This window comes from Protopterus annectens, chromosome 5.part0, assembly GCF_019279795.1.
Source record: "Protopterus annectens isolate FY-2018-M chromosome 5.part0, PAN1.0, whole genome shotgun sequence".
Taxonomy (NCBI): domain Eukaryota; kingdom Metazoa; phylum Chordata; order Ceratodontiformes; family Protopteridae; genus Protopterus; species Protopterus annectens.
In genome coordinates, this window is record NC_056735.1 from 1,315,259,794 (window position 1) to 1,315,280,838 (window position 21,045).

General features: G+C 39.5%; 1 long non-coding RNA gene across 1 annotated transcript in view; it reads left to right on the top strand.

Annotated features, from left to right (window-relative positions):
• The window catches only part of LOC122802075, a 37,960-nt gene that overhangs the window by 3,201 nt on the left and 13,714 nt on the right, over positions 1–21,045 (top strand). Inside the window, exon 2 of the long non-coding RNA XR_006364875.1 lies at positions 9,208–9,269. This is a non-coding gene — a long non-coding RNA (uncharacterized LOC122802075). The remainder of the gene's footprint in view (positions 1–9,207; positions 9,270–21,045) is intronic.

Consider the following 21,045-nt stretch of genomic DNA (forward strand, 5'->3'; position numbering starts at 1 on the left):
TTTCCAGTTGCTGCAGGTGTCTGGTAAGGTACATCCCAAAAGGGGCATTGTACTCAATTGTGGGCCTGATGAGGGATGAGTAAAGTGGCATGATGACCTCCCCTGATCTAGATGTGAATCCCTTCATGATTAGGTGGGCTATATAAAATGCTTTTCTAACCACTTTGGCCACGTGGTTGTCAAATGAGAGATTGCTATCATCTTGGGTCCCCAGGTCCCTAATTACTTCTTCTGTACTTAATGGATTACCACCTATGTGGTAATTTGTGGGCACTTTGATTTTGCCAAAGGGGATGACTATACACTTTTTGGCATTTAGCTTGAGGCCACGGCTCTGGTACCAGTTGTCTGTTTCTATGAGGCCCTTTTGGGGGATGCTTGTGTCGGCTGGAGAGTCGATTATGGCACCCAGTTTGCAGTCATCTGCGAACTTGGTCAGCCACAGTCCTTCCGTGTTGGCCTGTACCTCTGAGAAATATATACCGAACAAGAGAGGTCCCAGGACTGAGCCTTGTGGGACGCCACTTGTAACTGGTTTGGAGTCTGACATGGCTCCAGCAATTCTAACCATGTGGGTTCTGTCCTTGAGCCAGTTTGCAACCCATCTAGTGACATAGGGTTTATATTTAAGCTGGTGAGCTTATCTATAATGCCCAAGTGGGGTATTGTATCGAAGGCTTTTTGAGGTCCAGGTAGGCTGTGTGGACCACCTTCCCGTCGCTAATGGCCTTGGTGACTGTTTCAAAGAAATCGACCAGGTTTAAGAGGCAGGATCTGCCCTTACCAAAGCCGGACTGGGTAGGATCCAGTGTCTGTAGGTCCCCAATATCTTTATTTATGAGGTCCATGATGATCCTTTCCATAGCTTTGCAGACCAAGCTAGTCAGGCTTATGGGGCGATAGTTTCCAGGATCCGTTGAGGCACCACCTTTGTGGAGAGGGACCACTGTTGCTGTACGCCACTCTTTGGGTACATATCCTGTAGTAAGTCTGAGATTGAACAGTAGTTTTATGTTTGGGTTTAGCTCTTCTTGGAGTTCATGTAGCAGCCGGGACACCGTCTGGTCCCATTGATGCTGTGTTTTTTGCTTTGGTGAGGGAGGTTCTTACCTGAGCATCTGAGATGTCAGGGGGGCAGCACTCTGCTGGGATAGATATTTGCCCTTTTGGTGGGAGGTTTGCTGAACCTGTCAGCTAGGATGTTGGCAATGTCTGTGGGTTCGTGTATTTTTGTCATTTTGGACTAATTCTGAACATATCTGGGAATTCCCACCCAGGTTCCTAACATAACTAAAGAAAGCCTTGTGATTATCCTTAGTGTCCTGTGCAATTTTTCTCTCGAAGCTGGTCTTAGACGATTTTATGAGTGCCCGTAGTTTTTTGCTAATATGGATCAGAGATGCCTTCCCTTTTTGGGATTTTGCTCTATCATGTAGTAGCTTCCTCCTCCTTCTATTGTATAGTTTGTTTATGGCTGGGGTCCACCAGACAGAACGTCTGCCTTTGGAGGATTGGGTCTTGGTTTTATTTGGGATTGCATGATCCATGCATTCCTGAAGGTGTTCATAGAATGCGTTTATAAACTATTCTGCGGTCTGGGCCATATTTTCCACAGGACCGAGGGCTTTGAAGGATTCCACCTTGGTTTTGAGGAGTGTGAAATTTGCTTTAGAGAAGTTTTTCACTGTGGTTTTCTGGGCAGGGGGTGGGGTTGGGATGTGAATATCCAGTGAGATTAGTTTATGGTCTGATCTTACCAGTGAGGGATGCACTTCTGGTCTGGAGCATAGAGTCCCCATGTTGGTGATGATCAGGTCCAGTATGTTTTCCCCTCTTGTGGGAGTGGTAACAAGTTGTTCCATAGCATTTGAGTTTATAAATTCTAGGAACCTTTGGGCTAGGGTGTTGGAGCTAGAGTAATGCTCTCAGTCTATGTTTGGGTAGTTGAAGTCGCCCAATATAATGGTGTTTGGAGAGACCTTCATATTTTCCAGTGTTCTCAGGAAGGACGAGTGGGGTTCCTGGGTTTGGGAGGGTGGTCTGTAGCAGGCTATAAACTGGAAGGCAGTTTTACCCACTGTTAGTTGCACACTGTTAGTTGCACATGGATAGTCTCTGATGCTTCAATGTTGTGCAATTGGAGGTGTGGGTATGTTTTGTTCTCAATATTATGAAATTTAACGTTATGAAATTTCAGTGTTATAAGTATATATATATATATATATATATATATATATATATCTGTATATATATATATATATATATATATATATATATATATATATATGTATGTGTGTGTGTGTGTGTGTGTATGACTTCACTCTGTTGAACTGTCATTTCATCAAAAAGGTAAAGTGCTTAGATAATTCATCATAAACAAACTTTTTAAAATGTTTGAAATATTGAAAGAAGGAAGATCGAGTGTGTGTGTGTGTGTGTGTGTGTGTGTGTGTGTGTGTGTGTGTGTGTGTGTGTGTGTGTGTGTGTGTGTGTGTGTGTGTGTGTGTGTGTGTGTATATACATGTGGGGTAAATTAAGTATGGATTTGGGATTTTAATATAGAAACGTTTGGTTAGTGGAAGGGGCAAGTTAGGGTTGTCAAGCATTAGTGAGGTGAGCTTTGAACCTTAAGTTAAGGTTTAACACTCTCTCTCATATGAAATATTACAGCTATGGGTTAACACTTCCTAAAATGTATGATCTTCTCTTTATCCATCCATACTCAACCCCTTTTCCCATTTTGCACATGGGCACGGGGTGTCGCTTCAACAGTGACAACCAACTCAAGTCAAGGTTTACACAGCCATCTTTTCTTTATGTTCCCTTAAATTAAATTAACTTTAAGCTAGCAACTAGAGAACATGATGTTTCAAGAGTTATTGTAAGAAATGATGTACAAACATGGTACAGTGTCAACTTCTGATGAAACATTTGTAAAAAACTGCTACATGTAATGAGAAAGCTGCTATTTCATCTTAGCAAGTCATGCATTAAAGAAGGATCATCTGTAATAATGCATGCTAACCTTAAACCTGTTCCTAACTCCAACCCTATATTTTATTTAGAAAAAACTATTTCTGTAACAATACCATTATAGAGACAAAGTATGTCTGAATTTAGGGGTAAGGTTTTGGTTAAATGATCACAAAAAATGTTTGTTTAATTTTGCAATCTTTTCTTGTTTCAAGGTTTGGGTTATTTTGATGTAGATTTTCAAAATGCTGGCTTCAGTCACCTGCATTTCAGTGCCTGTACATTTCAATAAAGCAACACATAAAAGCCTTCCTAAACCCTCCAGCTAAAATTGCCATAGCTTGCTCTCACCTTCTTTCAACCCTTCTGTATGCATCCCCTCTACTCTCGAATTTAAACAAGACTGTCCTTAACAAACTCTCAATTTGCTACAACCACATTGCCAGGTTTGCCACTGGGCTGCCTTTTAGGACACATCATTGCATCAATCTAAATCAGCTTGGGTGGCTTGAACTACCCAGCCTAATCCAGTATAACCAATTGATTATGGCCTATAAAATCCTCTATAATCTGGACAATACTCCTGCACTTAAAAATATTATCACCCCTATAACAATCCTAGACTGCTTCGATCCTCTAACAAACTACTAATTCAGACTAGCAAAATTAATAACACAGCCGGTGATTCTCTCTTTGCAAACTTTGTAAGTAGATCCTGGAACTCTCTTCCAGCTGATATTACCTTACTTTCCACCTTAGGTCAATTTAAAACTAGACTCAAACAACATTTGTCACTTAACTGGCTATGTCAATGTATCAAGCCTGGCTAACTCTCTCTAGAATGTGTAAAAATCTGTTAACCAGTTTACTGTGTAATTTAATTTAAAGGGGCACTATCTCATTTCTGACTTGTGCTCAGGACTAACTGTAACCTGTGGAACTTGTTTAACTTGCTTACTTATGTAATCTCTGTAAATAGTCTGTTTGTAATATGTAATGCTGGTATTATGTAATGCTGTATCTGCTTACCCTTGGAGCTTTTCTCCCCGGGCCTCTGCTGAAAATGGACATGCATCCAGTTGGACTATACCGGTCAACAAATGTAAAATAAATAAATAAATATATCCTCCTATAAAGTAGCATAGCTACGGTGGGGCAAAGGAGACAGCTACCTCAGCTGCATGGTATTAGAGGGAATAATCGGACAATCCTGAGGTCACTGTTAAGTAATAATGAATACAGGCTTTTAAATGGCAGTAGTGCATCTGTGGCCAAAGCTGAACTGTAGTGCTCTTTGTATGGTCTAACTGTAGCAACTAAGTTTGCTACAGTTAAAAATAAAAAAGTTTTTTTCTGCTTCTTTCTTTTTTAAAGCTAAATCTGAGCACTGTAATGCTCTGTGCAGTAAAAACTATAGCCAGTTTGCTACAGTTTAAAATGTTTTTTTTTTTTCATTTTTATAAAAAACATCTGAGAACTGCAGCAGTCTCTGCTTTTTATAAACTGTAGCATTTGCTTGCTAAAAATGTAGTAAGCAGTCTGCTACAGTTTAAACCATTTTTTAAACTCAAGCACTTTAGAGCTATCTGTTCCTGTTCTGTCTCAGCTATGGAAGGAGAGGTAGCAGAACAATATAATACTAAGGTTTTCTATAAGTGGGTAAATTCACCCACGGTTGGCGTCGACCAAACAAAGCCAACCGTGGGTAATACAGCATTACCCACACCCAGAAGTGGTTATTAACATTATTTAAGAAACTATTACTTTTCTTAAATAATGGCATAGTATAATGCCTGTCCTTCCGCAGATGTCTGGCAGTACATCAGAGGAGAAAGCAAGATCTCCGCTGCTTTTTACTGTTTTCTATGTTAAATGGGTTTAACATAGAAATAAGCAACGGAGATGTCCGTTGCTTATTTTAAACTGTCTCGCTATGTTAAACCCATTTAACATAGCGAACAGTAAAAAGCAACGGAGATCTTGCTTTCTCCGTTGAATGGGTTTAGCATATTTTAAAGCTGTCTCGCTATGTTAGAGCCATTTACCATAGCGAGACAGTGTTTAATGGAAAAGTCCCCGGACCTTTTTCCATTAGTATAACTCGATTTACAATGTGCACGCTGGCCAATCAGTGTGCACGTTTTGGGGGGGTCATGGTATAATATAAAATAATCACTTCATCTGACTCAAAATGCATGCAAGAAACATCAATATTAGTATGATATACATAGTGCAGCCATCATATTAATACTGATATGACTTCACAGTGTGCATCATACCTAAAAGTCATCATTTAATTAGTGTTACTTCAAAACATTCTTTTCCAAAACATGTCTAAAAGAACAGTATTCTTTAGGCTACAGAATAGCTTGCTTATATTCCATATTACTGAAATATCTTTATTTGTATACTCTATAATGTTCTCAAGTAATTTTACTCAATTTTTTCCAAAGTTCACCTTGTACTAAAATTATTATTATGATGTGAAAGACAGTAACACACATAGTCAGGTTTTGGTAACTGCCTGGTCTAGCATGAGATGGCACATACATAGCTGTCTATAAAACATGCTTGAGACATGGTCAGGTTTCTTGAGATTATGTACTGCACCCTGTAGGTTATTTCACATTTCATGGAACCTCTTGTTTGTTTTAGGTCTAGATCTATATCTTTATTGTCATCTCAACAGTATTCATTGTGTAGATATACTACAAATTGAAATTAAAGACAATCTGTGTGTGCCAAGAAAATGCTTTCAGCTATACCCTTTCCCTCCACCTCTTCTAATATCTTAGATATTCATTCCATCTTACTACAAAATATACTTAATATATATTGTTTGTTTCATGCATACTTACTTTAGAGGTTTGGTTGCCATAAATTTATCAATGCACATCTGAAATCAAATTATTTACATTGCTTTAATGGATCAGTCATATGTTCACTATTAGTAGAATCTGGAAACTGCAGTTAAGCAGTGAGCAGGTTGCGTCAGATATAGTAGGAAAGGTACTGAGAGACAGCTGCACTATTTATAAATAGCAGGAAAAACTAAAACAAATGCAGTGTAAGAGCAGTCCCTTGAATTCAGAAAGGATTGCCATGGGTGGGAAGCCTCACCACAAGTTGTTTCACTAGCCACTGGAGATGCACAAGCCAGTACATTTATTTGTGCCAGGCCCAAGTCCGGATAAATGGGGAGTGTTGCGTCAGGAAGGGCAACCGGCATAAAACCTCTGCCAAATGACTTATGCAGACAACATTTCATATTTTCATACCGGATCGGTCGAGTCTCGGGTTAACATTGACCGCCACCAGTACTGTTAGCCAACAGGGTGCTGGTGGAAATTGGGCCACTGTTGGCTGAAGGAGAAGAGGAGGGGGAAGGCATACCCAAAGGCAGGAAGAGAGGAAGAAGGTTAGGAGTGTAGTAGTGAGGGTAAGAACTTTGATGGATGTGGTGAGAGAGGACATGCAGGCGGTTGGTGTGACAGAGCAAGATGCAGAGAACAGGAAGAAATGGAAACAGATGATCCGCTGTGGCGACCCCTAACGGGAACAGCCAAAAGAAGATGATGATGAGTAACTCTTTCTGATACAGACACCATTGTAATGCTGAGGTTTCTTTTTAGTGGAAGCATCAGAATGGAGGGTGGTCCTGCTGGACAATTTGCATGGTAATATGTCATTCTGGGGAAGTGGCTACTGCTAAGGAACCATGAGCTCTTCCCCCATAAAATGCCTACAGTATTCAATCTATGCTGCAGAATCATTCAGAGAATCACATGGCTGCATAAATTAACATTGCTGGACTTTAAAGGACTGTAGTCAGTCACTGACCTCAATAGAAGAAATCATGGTGCAGGTAAGTTCAGTGATATTCAGGAGAGGTAGATGTGTGTGTGTGTGTGTGTGTGTGTGTGTGTGTGTGTGTGTGTGTGTGTGTGTGTGTGTGTCTGCATATATGCACACTTCTCCCTGCCTGGGTGATTGTAGAAGGTTGGGTTATGTAGAAATTGAAATTGAGAGTGTAATATGTGTGTTTATGTTGGAATGTGCATGTTGCAAATGAGTGAGTGTGTCTGTAGGTCCAATAGACTCTGGGTGGGATTGTTTGAAGTTGAAGAGGTGTGTGTGGAGGGAAATGTATGGGAGTGTGTGCTTGTGTGTGTGTGCATGAATGTCTGAATGGTCTGACATCACTAGTGGTAAAAATGTGTCTCTGAATCACATTTCCCACAGATTGTGTAACTTGACCTACATGTGGTAAGTAGTTTGTGCAAGCAGTGGAATTCCTTCTGAATCCCATCTGGTCTGTCCTAGTTATAACCCTTTTGACTGCACAATTCAGCCAGATTTTAATAGGCCAGATTTTATATTAAATTCTCAATAATTTATTGATAGGCAACAATTTTAATTACTTTCATCTTTTTATTGCATTGCTCTGTTTTATTTAAACATTGATCAGTTTTATAAAGCAGTTATTAAAGGAAAGGTCACTTTATAATAAAACTGATAGATGTAACAACCTGTAAGAACTAAACACTATTTCCTTTCTTTTCAGATGTGTTACACTGAAATGCTAATATTTCAATGATTGTACACTGAGAGACACACAATGTGCTTGCCTCAAGCATGTGTTACTGCAAGTGTTAGAATACACAGCTTACCTGCCTTATGCATACCTTTATTGTAAGCGTCGGCATATAGTGTGCTGGCCTTGTGCATGCATTTATGATCAGCATTACAATACAGTGTACCTGTCTTATGCATGCTTTATTGCAACTGTTAAAATATGATCAGCGTAAATTATCCTTGCGTTAATTATAAGCATCAAACCCACAGTATGTTTGTCTTCTGCAAAATGGCAGGTTAAGTGTACCTTGGGCTCTGGGCTGCTTTCAACCTATAGACTACCCCCACTTGATTTTTAGGACCTTGCAATGCCTTCCTGTGACTATAGTCCTATCTAATTATTCACCTAGTACATAACTCACAACCAAAAACGTTGCCATAATGTCATACATTATTCCTTTCTCTCTCTTCTGTTTACCTGCTACAAAATACCTTAAACTCATTTTGCAGTAGTATAGAGCAGTAAATGACACTAACGGGTGTTTGCTTATAACCTAGCAGCTGATTCTGCACATGCATGTGCAGTATGCACAGGCACAATATTGAAATGTCAGCACTCGAAATGACAAGTGCCAAGAAGACAAAAAAAACTTCTTTACGCAGGGAAGGCAAGTCCCACATACCCTCCACACCACCTTGAACTTAAAATCCAAAATCACTATACCTTGAAGAAAAGGGAATATTCCAAGAAATGGCATATCGGACTTAGTATACATAAGCCCATTCTTTCGGCTATTCAGTCTCCATATTTTATGACTTGCCCTAGTAGGTCCCAAATATTTCAAATATTTACCATATGCACACATGAGGCTGTAGAGGAATACCATGTGCTGTGCATGCAGGAACAGATTCAGCCACTTATCATGTCACAGCATCACTGTCACTGGTGGGCATCCAGACAAATTCACCCAAGCATAAAGTAATACTTTCAGTGGAGTTTAGACACGTTCTTTTTTATTTAAAAATACAAAAAAGTGCTTATAACATCAGCAGCTGTTAAGACTAGTGCATAAGCTAACTAAAATGAGTTAGCAGTGTGAAATATAACAAAACAACTTTATATAAAACTATTTCATTTTGGAGAGATGACCTGCCCACCAAACCTTGCCTTTTTCACAGTGTCACGTGAGAATTCATCATTGGGACAGGTTACTCGGTGTCAGTTCTTTTTGAACGATATATCACCACCAGTGCAATGTGGAGAGTGCAGCAGTTCCCAATTGCAACTGGAAGAGTTTTATAGAGTAATTACTGTAATGTAGACTATCAATGTATATTTGCATGTGTACATATTACAGTACTTTGCTAAATTTTAAAAATTAAAAATGTTTCATTTATTTGTCATAACAATGATTTTAAAAAGGCACAAATGTAATTTGAAGTGATTGCTGCAGCTCTCTTTTTCTCTTCTTATTATAAAGTTTATATAGTTAAAATACCAAGCATACAGTTAAAATACTGCAGTTTTATTAGATATGATATGTTCATTTTGATAAAGAAGGATGTATTTTTAGTACTGATATTCCTTCTTTTTTTCATTTACTAGCACCAAATGCATACCTCTAACTATGGAATGCTCTTTTTTTCTTCTCGTTTCAGATATAAGCCTGTCTGTCTTTGAAGTTGTACCTTGGTACAATGTTATGAATTATGACCCTAAAGTAAGTACTAGTTGTCTTGTATATCTTATAAAACAATATAATATGGATATCATCCTCTGGTTCTCATGAAGCAGGAGAAAATATATCATAGGATCATAGGAGATTACTAGTCTAATGTCTTGGGGCCCTTACAAGCCTAGCCAAGAGTTTATCCCCCAAAAAGAAACCCCAGTCACCACTTGTCACACTGTCAATGAAGGACACAGGTGGAACCCCTGGGACACATTTGTGGTTTTCCATCCAGTCATCAAGGTTGTGCTTGAAGACGGTCAGTGAGGTACTCTGTTTGACATGTATGGGAAGTCTATTCCATAGATGGGGCAGCCTCTGGGAGACAAACCTATCTCTCCAGCAGGTTTTGTTAATGTCGCATATTAGCTTTGGGCCTTTTGAGTGGGTAATGAGCGAGGAGTTAGACTTACAGATATGGAGCATCTCTAGTAGGGCAGGGTCCAATATTGCCTTGTAGGAGAGACACAGATCACCTCTGAGCAATTTGTACAATACCAAGTAGATTGATAGTGATTTGAGCCTGTCTGCATAGGACAGGTGTTGGAAGCCATGGATTCTCTTTGTAAGATATTTCTGTGGCCCTTCCAGTTGACGCATGTGTTTAGAGAGATACATAACAAACGGGGCATTATACTGGATTATTGGCCTAATGAGGGAAGAGTACAGAGAGGTAATAACCTCCTTTTTTTCTGGATGCAATCCCTTTACTTATGAGATGTACCAAGTAAAAGACTTTTCTGACCACTGTCACTACATGATGGTCGAATGTGAAATTTGTTGGTAACCTGAGTACCCACGCCTCTCACCACAGGTTGTATACTTAGGGGGTTGCCATTAATGTTGTAATCAGTAGGGGTCGTGTTTTTGCCAAATGGTATGATAATACATTTTATTGCATTTAACTTAAGGCCATGACTTTGGCACCAGTCATTTGTTGCTGTGAGACCCTCTTGCAGTATGTTGACATAATTTGGGTAGTCAGTGACGGCACCCAACTTATAGTCATCTGCAAACTTGGTCAGCCACAGGCCTTTTGTCTTTGCCTGGACCTCTGAGAAGTAGATGTCAAACAGTAGGGGGTCCCAGGACAAATCCCTGGGGAACACCATTAGTGACAGGTCTGCTGTCAGAGGTGGAAGCACCTATTTTTACCTTATGGGTCCTATCAGTGAGCCAGTTTGCCACCCACCTGATGAGATAGGGATTTACGCAAAGTTGTGTTAGGTTTTCAATGATGCAGATTGGGGGATTGTGTCAAAGGCCTTGGCCAAGTCAAGGTAACCAAGATCTGCCCTTGACAAATCCGAACTAGGTGAGGTCAAGTGCTTGGATATTGCCTATGTACTTGTTTATGATGTCCATAATAATATGATCCATGGCTTTACAGATCAGACTTGTCAAGCTAATGGGGCAATAGTTTCCAGGGTCAGTAATGGCACCACCTTTGTGCAAAGAGTACATTTTCCTTACATACAGTACTTAAGATATACTTCATTAAATGTGAATATGGTCATTAAGTGCCAGTACTTCAGAATATAGAAGAAGATGCAATTGGTGTCAAAAATAGCTTTTCAACTGCCATTTTCTATGAGATGTTTCAGATGAGTACCTCTCATACAGGGAAGAAAGGGCCTTTGTGTCGCCCCCCCCCCCCATTAATTATGCCTGAAGCTCACAGAAAAGAGCAATCATGATGTCTGCCCAAATACTTGGTCTTGGAAATCCATAATTCAGAATTATCATATCTTCATGGTATACTGTTCCAGTTTAAGGTATATGCTTCTAACCTGAAAATGATTTTTTTTTTCCATTTTTTTAAATTATTATAATTTGACCACTTGCTGCTGGAGCGGAGTTAGTGCTTAGGTACAAGTGAGGCAAGGAATGAGGTTTTTGAAGTTCAATGCACCCAAATTTTTTTTGTTAGCAATGGTATGGTTTTTCTTTTTACAATATTCCACTTTAGTGCTGAGAAAAACAGAGGCCAATATTGGTAGCCATTCTGGTATGGGAAATAGGAGCAGTGAAGGTTGAACTGTGGTTATTTTAAGGAGAAACTGTGTGTGTGTGTGTGTGTGTGTGTGTGTGTGTGTGTGTGTGTGTGTGTGTGTGTGTGTGTGTGTGTGTGTGTGTGTGTGTGTGTGTGTGTGTGTGTCTTTCGGCTTTTCCCGGTTAGGGGTCGCCACAGCGGAACTCCGGTCTGCTAATGATTGGCAGTAGAGTTTTACGTGCTGGCTTGCCGGGCCTAATGCACAACCTTCAACGAAGGAACATCCATTCATGCATGCATGTAGCCACACAGAAGATGCTCTAACTGAGAGAAACTGTAATTTTTATTAATGATGTTCTATGAATTCCATTAAGAATGTCTAATGTTTAGCCTCCTAACTGAAAAGGCTGTTCCAATGGGTTTCTATGTAACTTAGCAACACTGTGAGTGAATGTGATCACTGAGACACAGAGGTGAAGTTATACTGATTACTGTACCAAAGCAGTAGTTGCGGGCTCCAACTATAGTCCCAAGTGCATAACAGAAGATACAGACTTGCCAAGGCTAGTGGTATGAAAGGTTGTTTTCCAAAGAGAATGAATAACTACATATGTAAAGTAGTAAGTCAGTTTAAACATGTCAGTGAAACAGGGAATTCATGCCCTTTTACATTGTTTTACCAATGAAGTTTAATATTTACATAGCAAAACCTAAGCTTAGCTTGTCTGAATTTTATTAAAAAAATTTACTTAGTGAGATCAGTATTTCACTTTCTGGGGGTAATCTAGAAAAATCAAATACTTCAAAAAAATCACTGTTTGTAGGTGGTATTGATGGAAATACATTACATTTGCTTAATGGTGGAAAGAGATAATCATCCTATCTACTCTGCAATTTAAGTAACATATTTAACATTCGACCTCCCCACCATCCCTCCCGTCCTCCTTCCCCCTGTCTACCTGGCCCATGTCATCTGTAATGAATCTGAGAATTTTGCCTCATCTTACTATTTCATTTCATGAGTCCAAAACCCCCTTTGTGAAGAAATTCTTGCAGGGATCCATAGGGTAGTTGGTTGCAACAGTTATTCAGTTCTGTGCTTTAGTCCCCCCTACCCACTCTTTCCTGTTCTGGGTACTCCCTTCATGTGTCTCCAACACAATTATGTGCACCCACATCATGTCCATCTTCTCATCCTGTCTCTGTGGAGAACAGCACTATCTTCTCTAATGTATTAACATATATTTCCTCTTTATCCAGCACACCATTTTGATGGCACCCCTCTAGACGTTTTTTACTAGCCTAATGTACATTTCCATATATAGACGCCAGACCTGCTCTAGGTGTTTTATAGTCAGTACCCACTAGAGTGTGTGTGTGTGTGTGTGTGTGTGTGTGTGTGTGTGTGTGTGTGTGTGTGTGTGTGTGTGTGTGTGTGTGTGTGATGGGGAGGGATACCATCTCACTGGATCTGGAGTCTTCCTGTGAGGATACACTCCTGCATTTTGTTTGATGATACAGTGTGGCTCTCTCCTCTGCTCCTGGTTGTCCATTCTGTTTGACATCAATACCTACAGGCCATTTTCCTTCTCTGCTATCTTCAGTTCTAATTCCAAGCCAGTACTTCATATCAGGGCCATTGTGGCCCAAATGCAGTACTTTGCACTTTTTGTAATGAACTTCAAGCGCCATCTTTGAGCCTGTTTGGTCAGCCTTTTCACTTTCTTCTTTCCTTCCTTAGTGCCTTTCCTGATCCTCTGCTGCTCATCTACTTTTTGTCATCACTGAAAAGGCTGTTTCTGTTGTATGTTTCCTTAGATGTGACTGAAACACACACACACACGCACACACGTGCACACACACACACACACACACACACACACACACACACACACACACACACACACACACACACACACACACACACGCATACATGCACATATACACACGCACACACATGCACAGACACGCACACACATGCACAGACATGCACACACATGCACACACACGCACGCACACACACACACACACACACACACACACACACACACACACACACATGCACACACGCAAACACACACAAGAGTACCACGTCCAGGTCCAGTTCCAGCTCCAGCAGTACTCCACTCATTACTTCCCTGTCCTTCAACCATGCAACAATACAGTTCCTTATTCATGGTCCTACCCTCAGACACTGCATGTTTCCTAGATGCTTCCTCTGTAGCCCCCATTCAAACACCATGGCAAAGTCCAAGTACACTAAGACAGCAGTACACCCCTATCAAGTTCTCCTCTAGACCGGTAATAAAACTGGATTGCATTCCACTTATTGCACATTCTGACCACGGACCTGTGCTGCCTGGTTTCCTGAGTAATGTTGCTCTTTTCCTCAGGATTCTCTCTGTCATTGTTATTGAGTTAACAGAACTGGGATTCCCCAGATTTCCATGCCTGATCTTCACCAATTAGTGCAGCACTATCACCATCTTTCAAGTCTTCCAGCACTTCTGAAGGGGCAATTTATTTTTTTTTGAAGATTCCAGCAATGAATCTACCATTACTCTGGCAGACTCCTGAAGGTCTTTTGAAGCAGCTCATCTGGTCTATCAGTTTTGGCCTCTTTTAGGAAAAAAGTTCCATTTGAACTTCCTCCCTTCCTCTCTATTCCCATGTCTATCCATTGGCCTTCCTTCTCTGTCATATCACACTCCCAACATGGCACCTTCCCCACTTTTCCTTAACAAATTCTGAGGCAAGACATTCATTCAGTATTTTTGCCTCTTTACTGTTTTCCATGGTCTCCTTCCTATTTTGATCAAGCTTATTCTCTGCAACATTCTTTACCAGCTTTGATTCCCTTCTCAGCTTTCTGCAAACTCACTTTTAACTTGCACCTTTGCTGGTTTGTCCCTCTGCTGTTTTGCATTCTTTGTTAGACTTCCTCTTGCTTCCTTCGTATTGTGCCTCCTGTACCTCTCTAACTTAATTTTTTTAAATTTATTTTATTAAAATACATCTTATGGAGGCCCTACTCATTAGCCTTACTTTACAATGCAGACATTCTGGTTCATCTCCATCTCATCTATGTTCCTGTATGCTTCACCTTAAATCATTGCTCATAGCCCTACAAACTATGCCCCTGAACCATTCCCATAAATTGTTTATCCACTGATATTTTTCCCAAGACCACAACTCTACTTTGACTCTCTTCTACAATTCATTTTAATACATTCTTCTAAAGTCATATACCATCATCATTGCCTTTTATTCTTACCTTCTCCCTCCTCAAACCCCTCAGTGGTGTGATCACTGGTGGCTAACAGCATCTTCACTTGGATATGTATAATCCCCACTACATTGCTTATGACAACATCTAGAATTATATTCTTTCAGGTACAATAGCTTACTAGCAGATGGTCCAAGAACTAGTTCCCTTTACCAACGTGTAAAATAATTTCTGTCTTATCCCATTACTTTATTCACTTTGCTCAACCTCTGATCCCCCTCCACTGACTTGTATTACTCTAACAGTACCCCCTTTACTCTGCCTTAGCTGCCAGGGTGCTTACTCCTAATTATGGCCAAGCTACACCCTGTGCTATCATCTTCCATCTACTTCATTCTCACCTTGTAGTAGTTGCCTACCTGTTGTGTAATTTCTACTTTCCCTCCATCTCTCCACATTTTGTCATTCCTTGACAACCTATAGCTTGGAACTTTCATTTCCTACCCCCTGTTGTCACTGGCCTATATTTATGTGCAGCAGTGTCCTCCCTCCCCTTCTGCTTCACTGCATCGGCTCTCCCATCTTCCTATGCAGACACATTGAATTGCATAGCAATAGAAACCAGCCATGCCCTCAGTCAGCCTTTTTTCATTTCTATGTTACTCTGTGTTTATCTCCCTCTAAAACATGACTATCTATTCCCTCTTCTGTTTCTTTGAAACTCCATTCCTCCTTCCACCTTTCTTTAAGGCACATTGCTTAACATGCAAGTTTCCTACACTGTTCTGAATATCATCATCTTTTCTAGGCAAGATGGACCCTCTCCCTGCATTGAACTGATCTTTCTATAAGGTTTTCTGCTTCCTCCTGCTAGGCATACATCCTTTATCCTTATCATTTGCCACAGCCAGTAGTTTTCCTTCCCAATCATTTCCTTCCCTCATGTACTGGATGTTGTTATGAGCAGCATTTCTGTGAATCTTACCTTTGGTCATTAATCCTGCATCTATGTACCATCTCACTGGCTGTACTTATCTCCTCACCAGTTTCCTTCAATAGGTTGTTGGTGTCCATATGAACCACAACAAATATCCACCCACCCTCTTGGTAACCATCTTGGTAACTTACTCCCTGCATTTCATACCAAACCTAAACTCTAAGAATCATTTCACTGTAACCTGTTCTCTTCTATTTATCATGCCAAGACACTTAATGCCATTGATGAAGTCCTCATCTTTCAAATGTTATGATTTACACATAATACTATGACATTTGCCTTCAGATTTATGTTTGCTCCTCATAGATTCACTGACATTCCTTATAAAGTTAGACCTTGTTTAACGAAGCACACGTTGTTAAATAACTGAACTAAACCTATGCAAAAAGTAGCAGTTATGATATGAGATATAGTACTCAGTGACCTTGTTTTATGAAAAATGATGAAGTGATCCTCTGCTATGATTTTCAGAGGGTAGTGGTATGAGGTATTAATGGTCAAAAGCTGGGACTTTTGATTAAGTCTCCTGCAACCAAACCCTCTTGCCTACTCCCACATCGGCCATCTTTAACTTTCCCATATGACTGCCACTCCTGTATTGAGCCTTTGCCCTTTAAATGCATTACCATAAGTCATCCATATTGTACATGCTTGTTACTTTCCTGTGTTGCACTTGATGCATTTTCCATCCCTTTAGTTTTATTCCAATAGCTCTATCCACTGTTATCAATTCATGATTTCCTCTCAACTTTTTGTCCTTAGTCCCCCCAACTGCTCTTCCCTCTGTCTCCTTCTTTTCTGCATCCTGATGTTGATCCTTCTTCTGTTTTATCCCTGCAGTGGGTTCCATTTTTTGTCCCCCTTACTCCCTCTCATTCCATTTGACAGGCTGCTCCTCCCTTCCTAGTACCTTTTGTGACTTTGACTTCCACTCATCACTGGATTCCATCATCTGACCTTGTCCTTCCACCTTGTCTTCCTTCTCCTTAGCACATCTTTCCCAGTAACCCCTTCTACCTTTTGTCTTCTCTTTTCTGAATATTGCTACACTGACTACCTCTTTTTGTTGTTGTTGTGTCTTTCAGCTTTTCCCGGTTAGGAGTCGCCACAGCGGAACTCCGGTCCACTAATGATTGGCAGTAGATTTTTGCATGCCGAGCTGCCAGCCTTGACGCACAACCTCCAACGTAGGTACACCCATTCACACATATCTCCACAGAGAAGACACTTTAGCTGAGAATCAAACAGAACAACCAGCACCACCACTACCTCTACACAATCCTATCCTTTGCATTTCTATCCCACCTTTTCTCACCCTGTTCTGTATCCTGGTTTCCAGGTGTGTCCTAGTTCCCATTACTATTTTGTAGGTCATTAGACTACAGTCCATATGTCTGGGAAACTTGCATCAAAAGAGGTGTTGTGTTGTCAGCTGATCATCAGTTGGTGGTGAGCTGGGTCAGAAAGCTAGGGCAGTAGTTGGACAGACCCAGATAACCCAAATATAGAGTCTTTTGGGAATGCCTATCTGATACCTCTTTGTGAAATGAATTCAACCCCCATGTCCAGAAGTGCTTTACCCATAATCCTGTTGAGATCTGGGCATGGAATCTGAATGGAAGCTTCGATGGTTGATGTGGCAATGAGGAGCTGTGGCTAAAAGGTGATCGGCATTTGTTATGGGGATAATCCAAGGTCACTCTGGTACATTCTAGAGGTGACATAAACTGTAAGGTTAATTAAAGAGACCTTCCATGCAATGCCAGCAGGGGGTCCCCAGATCTGACCAACAGGTACCAACAAAAGAGGAATGTACCAGATACTGAAGTAAAGGTTCATAAGAATGATTTTGGATAGCCTTAGAGAGGTTCTGGCAAACTATCCAAAAATTCCCAATAAAACTGAAACTTTCAGTACCATAGTCCTATTTAATATAAAATGCATTCACTTTTTTAGTAAATTGTATTTCATTTAAAACTATTTTATACATCCAAAAAGTTTCAAGAGCACTGATAATCCATATATCTTCAGATCAATGAAATAAAACAGTTAAACCAGTTTCAGTATATGGTTATTTAACTGAAACACTATATTTAAATGCTCAGTGAATCAGGTCACTTGACCAGCCTGATCATATATAAAAGGATTATTTTGTGATAGCTCAATCATAGTCATAGTCAAATGATGCAAAATGCTAGAAAATTAAAACAATATTTAAACATGTCAGTAAATTATGTCAATTTTAACAAAAGTAAAAGATCAGAAAGAGATAACACACACACACACACACACACACACACACACACGTGTCTGTAAATGTCAATGCAAAATGCATTGTACCTCTGACATCTACTGGCCAAAGGCAGCCATAGCAGGCTGTAAAGCATCTCAGTAGTTCACACAAATATATACCGTAACTAAATAAGACCATATATAGTCAAGGAATAAATAGCTGGAATCAAATGGATTCCATTAAGTATCAAATAAAAACGCTATAACATTACATTCAGACAATATTCAGCATACCGAGCAGGTCCAAAAACATTAATAAGAGTACTAACTACAAAGAAACGTCTTTGAAAATCAATGCCTTCTATTAACCATGTGGTAGGACTGCTCTATAACAGTTACAGATATCATCACTTAATAAGTGCCCATTTAAACCAAGTATAAACAGTGTCCCAAAGGAAATAATCCATTTTGTTTCCTTGTGGTTGGTATTTATTGCCAGCATGACTTGTTGGATGAATGAAAACATCTCTATCCAAGAACAAAGAATATTTCCCAGTGTGCTTCAAGATATTTTCAAATAAAGCATTAGTCATTTTCTCATATTGCATTAAAATATTCTCAAATTCAGTGTTTCACACTCCTAGATGTTTCCCTGTGTAGAAAACACTACAACAGCCCATTGCCAAGTACACCCCATTTTCACTCTCATAAGTTACTAAATTTCAGATGTCAAATGCTATTGGGGTATTAAAAGTGCAAAAACATTTTTCTGTGATCTATATCTATACAAAGAGCAATTAATACAAGATGTACAACATTCTGAGGTAGTAATATTTTCTGTACACACACATTTGTAAAGTGCTTTTTGAACTAAAATGTCAACCCAAAGTCCTGTGCTTTCTAACAATAACTTTACATTTGTCAGCTAAAACATGTTTTAAATTCCTGTCCCCTTTGAATATGCACCATTGTTTGCCCACTACCTATTGTAGTTTCTACGTATTACTGCTAAGGCTTATAAGAAGGGCGGCATAATGCTTACCTCTCAACTGTCCAGATTTTAATAGAATGTCCAGATTTTTGCCTCATATATTTTTGTCTGTTTTTTGTCTGTTCCTCATAAAATTCGGGGTCTGCTTGCAAAATGTATGTGGACTGAAGTCACTGAATAATGCCATACGTTTGAGTTTCAGACTTTGTATCCTTCAGAAAATATAACACAAATCCTGTTATTCTAGCAACCTTCTAAGTTTATAAGAGCAGCATTTAAAATCTTTACCTATTCTAGGATCTTTGTCCTCCCACTATTTTAGGCTTTGCCCAGATTTCTTGTGCCTAGATGTTGAGAGGTACAGTATCATGTTTGAACTTGGTGGCATGCTTTTTGCAGATAAGAAGATATTTTCTATTACTTCTACCACAAATGTTTTTCTATGTGTATATTTTGTGGATATCCCCTATGTCTGCATCAGTGCACCATATCCATAGAGGAGCTATCATAATTTTCTTGTCTGGAACAAATTCTGGATAATTTTAGAAACTGTTATTTGGGAATTTTTAATAATGTTATGGGGATGACAGCTAGCAGCAAAAGGATTGAAATGCAGGCAACAACAATTTCCATTCATCTAGAGAAGTTAATATGCTAAACTGTGGAGCTAAAGACATAGGCCTGAATACCCAAAGTTAGTATGTTAGCTAACACATGGAGGAATGAAAAACTGATGCTGAAGAAGAATCCCCAGGATACTGCTGAGTTACGGCACGCATTGATAACCACATTAATCAAGCCAACATAATAGGCTGTGAGGTTGTATGAAATTAATCTTTGACTGGGGGAATGAGAGGCACAGTCCGCCATATTCAGAGGGGCTGATGCCAGAAGATGTAGCTGCTTTCTGACACATTACTAAACATACATTTTAATTCCCTCTACCTCCTCTGTGAAGTGGGTGCTACTACCGAACTAAGCATCTACTTTAACTTCTAATTAAGTGAAGAGAAGCAATGTGAACTTCATCATATGGACTGTTACTACTTTCTTTCTTTTTTTACTCTCATTGTATCAGAGTTCAAGAATTTTAACAGTGATATTGTTGTAAAGATTCCCCTTGAATCATAACTTATACAATTTTTGACCCCCTCCCCAAAGCAAGTAAGCAGGTCATGCAACTCTCTCCCTAAAAACTGGTGTGTCATTTCAACGGATCTGTCTATTAATTGCATTAAATAAATATAGGTCACAGTCTATAATATCTTGTTTTACATTTTATCTCATACAGTGATTGATCAATGGACAAAGCTTCTTATTCCTGTAAGCTTATATCCTATGGCATCAGGAACAGAAGACTGCATTACAGAAGTGAGACAATCTGTGATATAAGGTCATAGGAGCTGACTCATAGAAATTACTGATGACAAATGTGACAAACAAGAAATTCATTGCGCTGCAACAAAAAAGAAATTCTGTTGGCTATAAGGGCCTTGCATTCAGACTGAACAACACTTATTTCAAATGACAACTAATATTTGCACTCATCACAAATGACATCCGGGTAAATAAAATAAACACAGTCCAACATCTGGGACTACACTACCAGGGTAATATATGACCTAGTGTTACTGCTAATATCTAACAGTGAAGCAGTCTAGTTATGGCTTATTCTATTTCGTATTTTTTGGGGTGGGGAATTTGAGGAGGTGCACCTCTCGTCTACACTATGCAGCCAATAGCCTTGTGCCATACAGTACTGATGCTCTATGCCACATAGTAAAATTTACTGAATTCCAGCTAGCAAATGCAAATGATGGTATAATTTATAAACTTCTAAACAGCTGGAAACTTCCTTGCATGCGTAAAAGTGGTGGCTGATACTATCATTTATTTCTCCTATCTTCATATACACTTGGTATATACATATTGATTTTTATAATTAAATCTTAAATATGTCTAACAGCAGGATTCTGATATAGTTGTCTACAAATGTTACAAATTTCAATTGTAATTATACTTTTTTTGTTAATAAATTTATATGGAACTTTTTAAAAGTAGGAGAGCATTAAAGTAAGATAGTGTTCCTATGGGCAGTGAACATGCATGACATCATAAGTAAACCTTCCTTCTCTGCCAAAGGCAGTATGCATGTCAGCATGGCTATGAGAACCTGACTGTGGCATTCAGACACAAATAGGGCAGGATAGCACAGAACAGTGCTGTGCAAAAACAACAGTGTGTGTGTATATGCACAGCTTAGAGCCTAACCTGTACATCTTATAATTGAACAGGCAAGATGGTAGATAGGAATGTAGCTATGGGAAG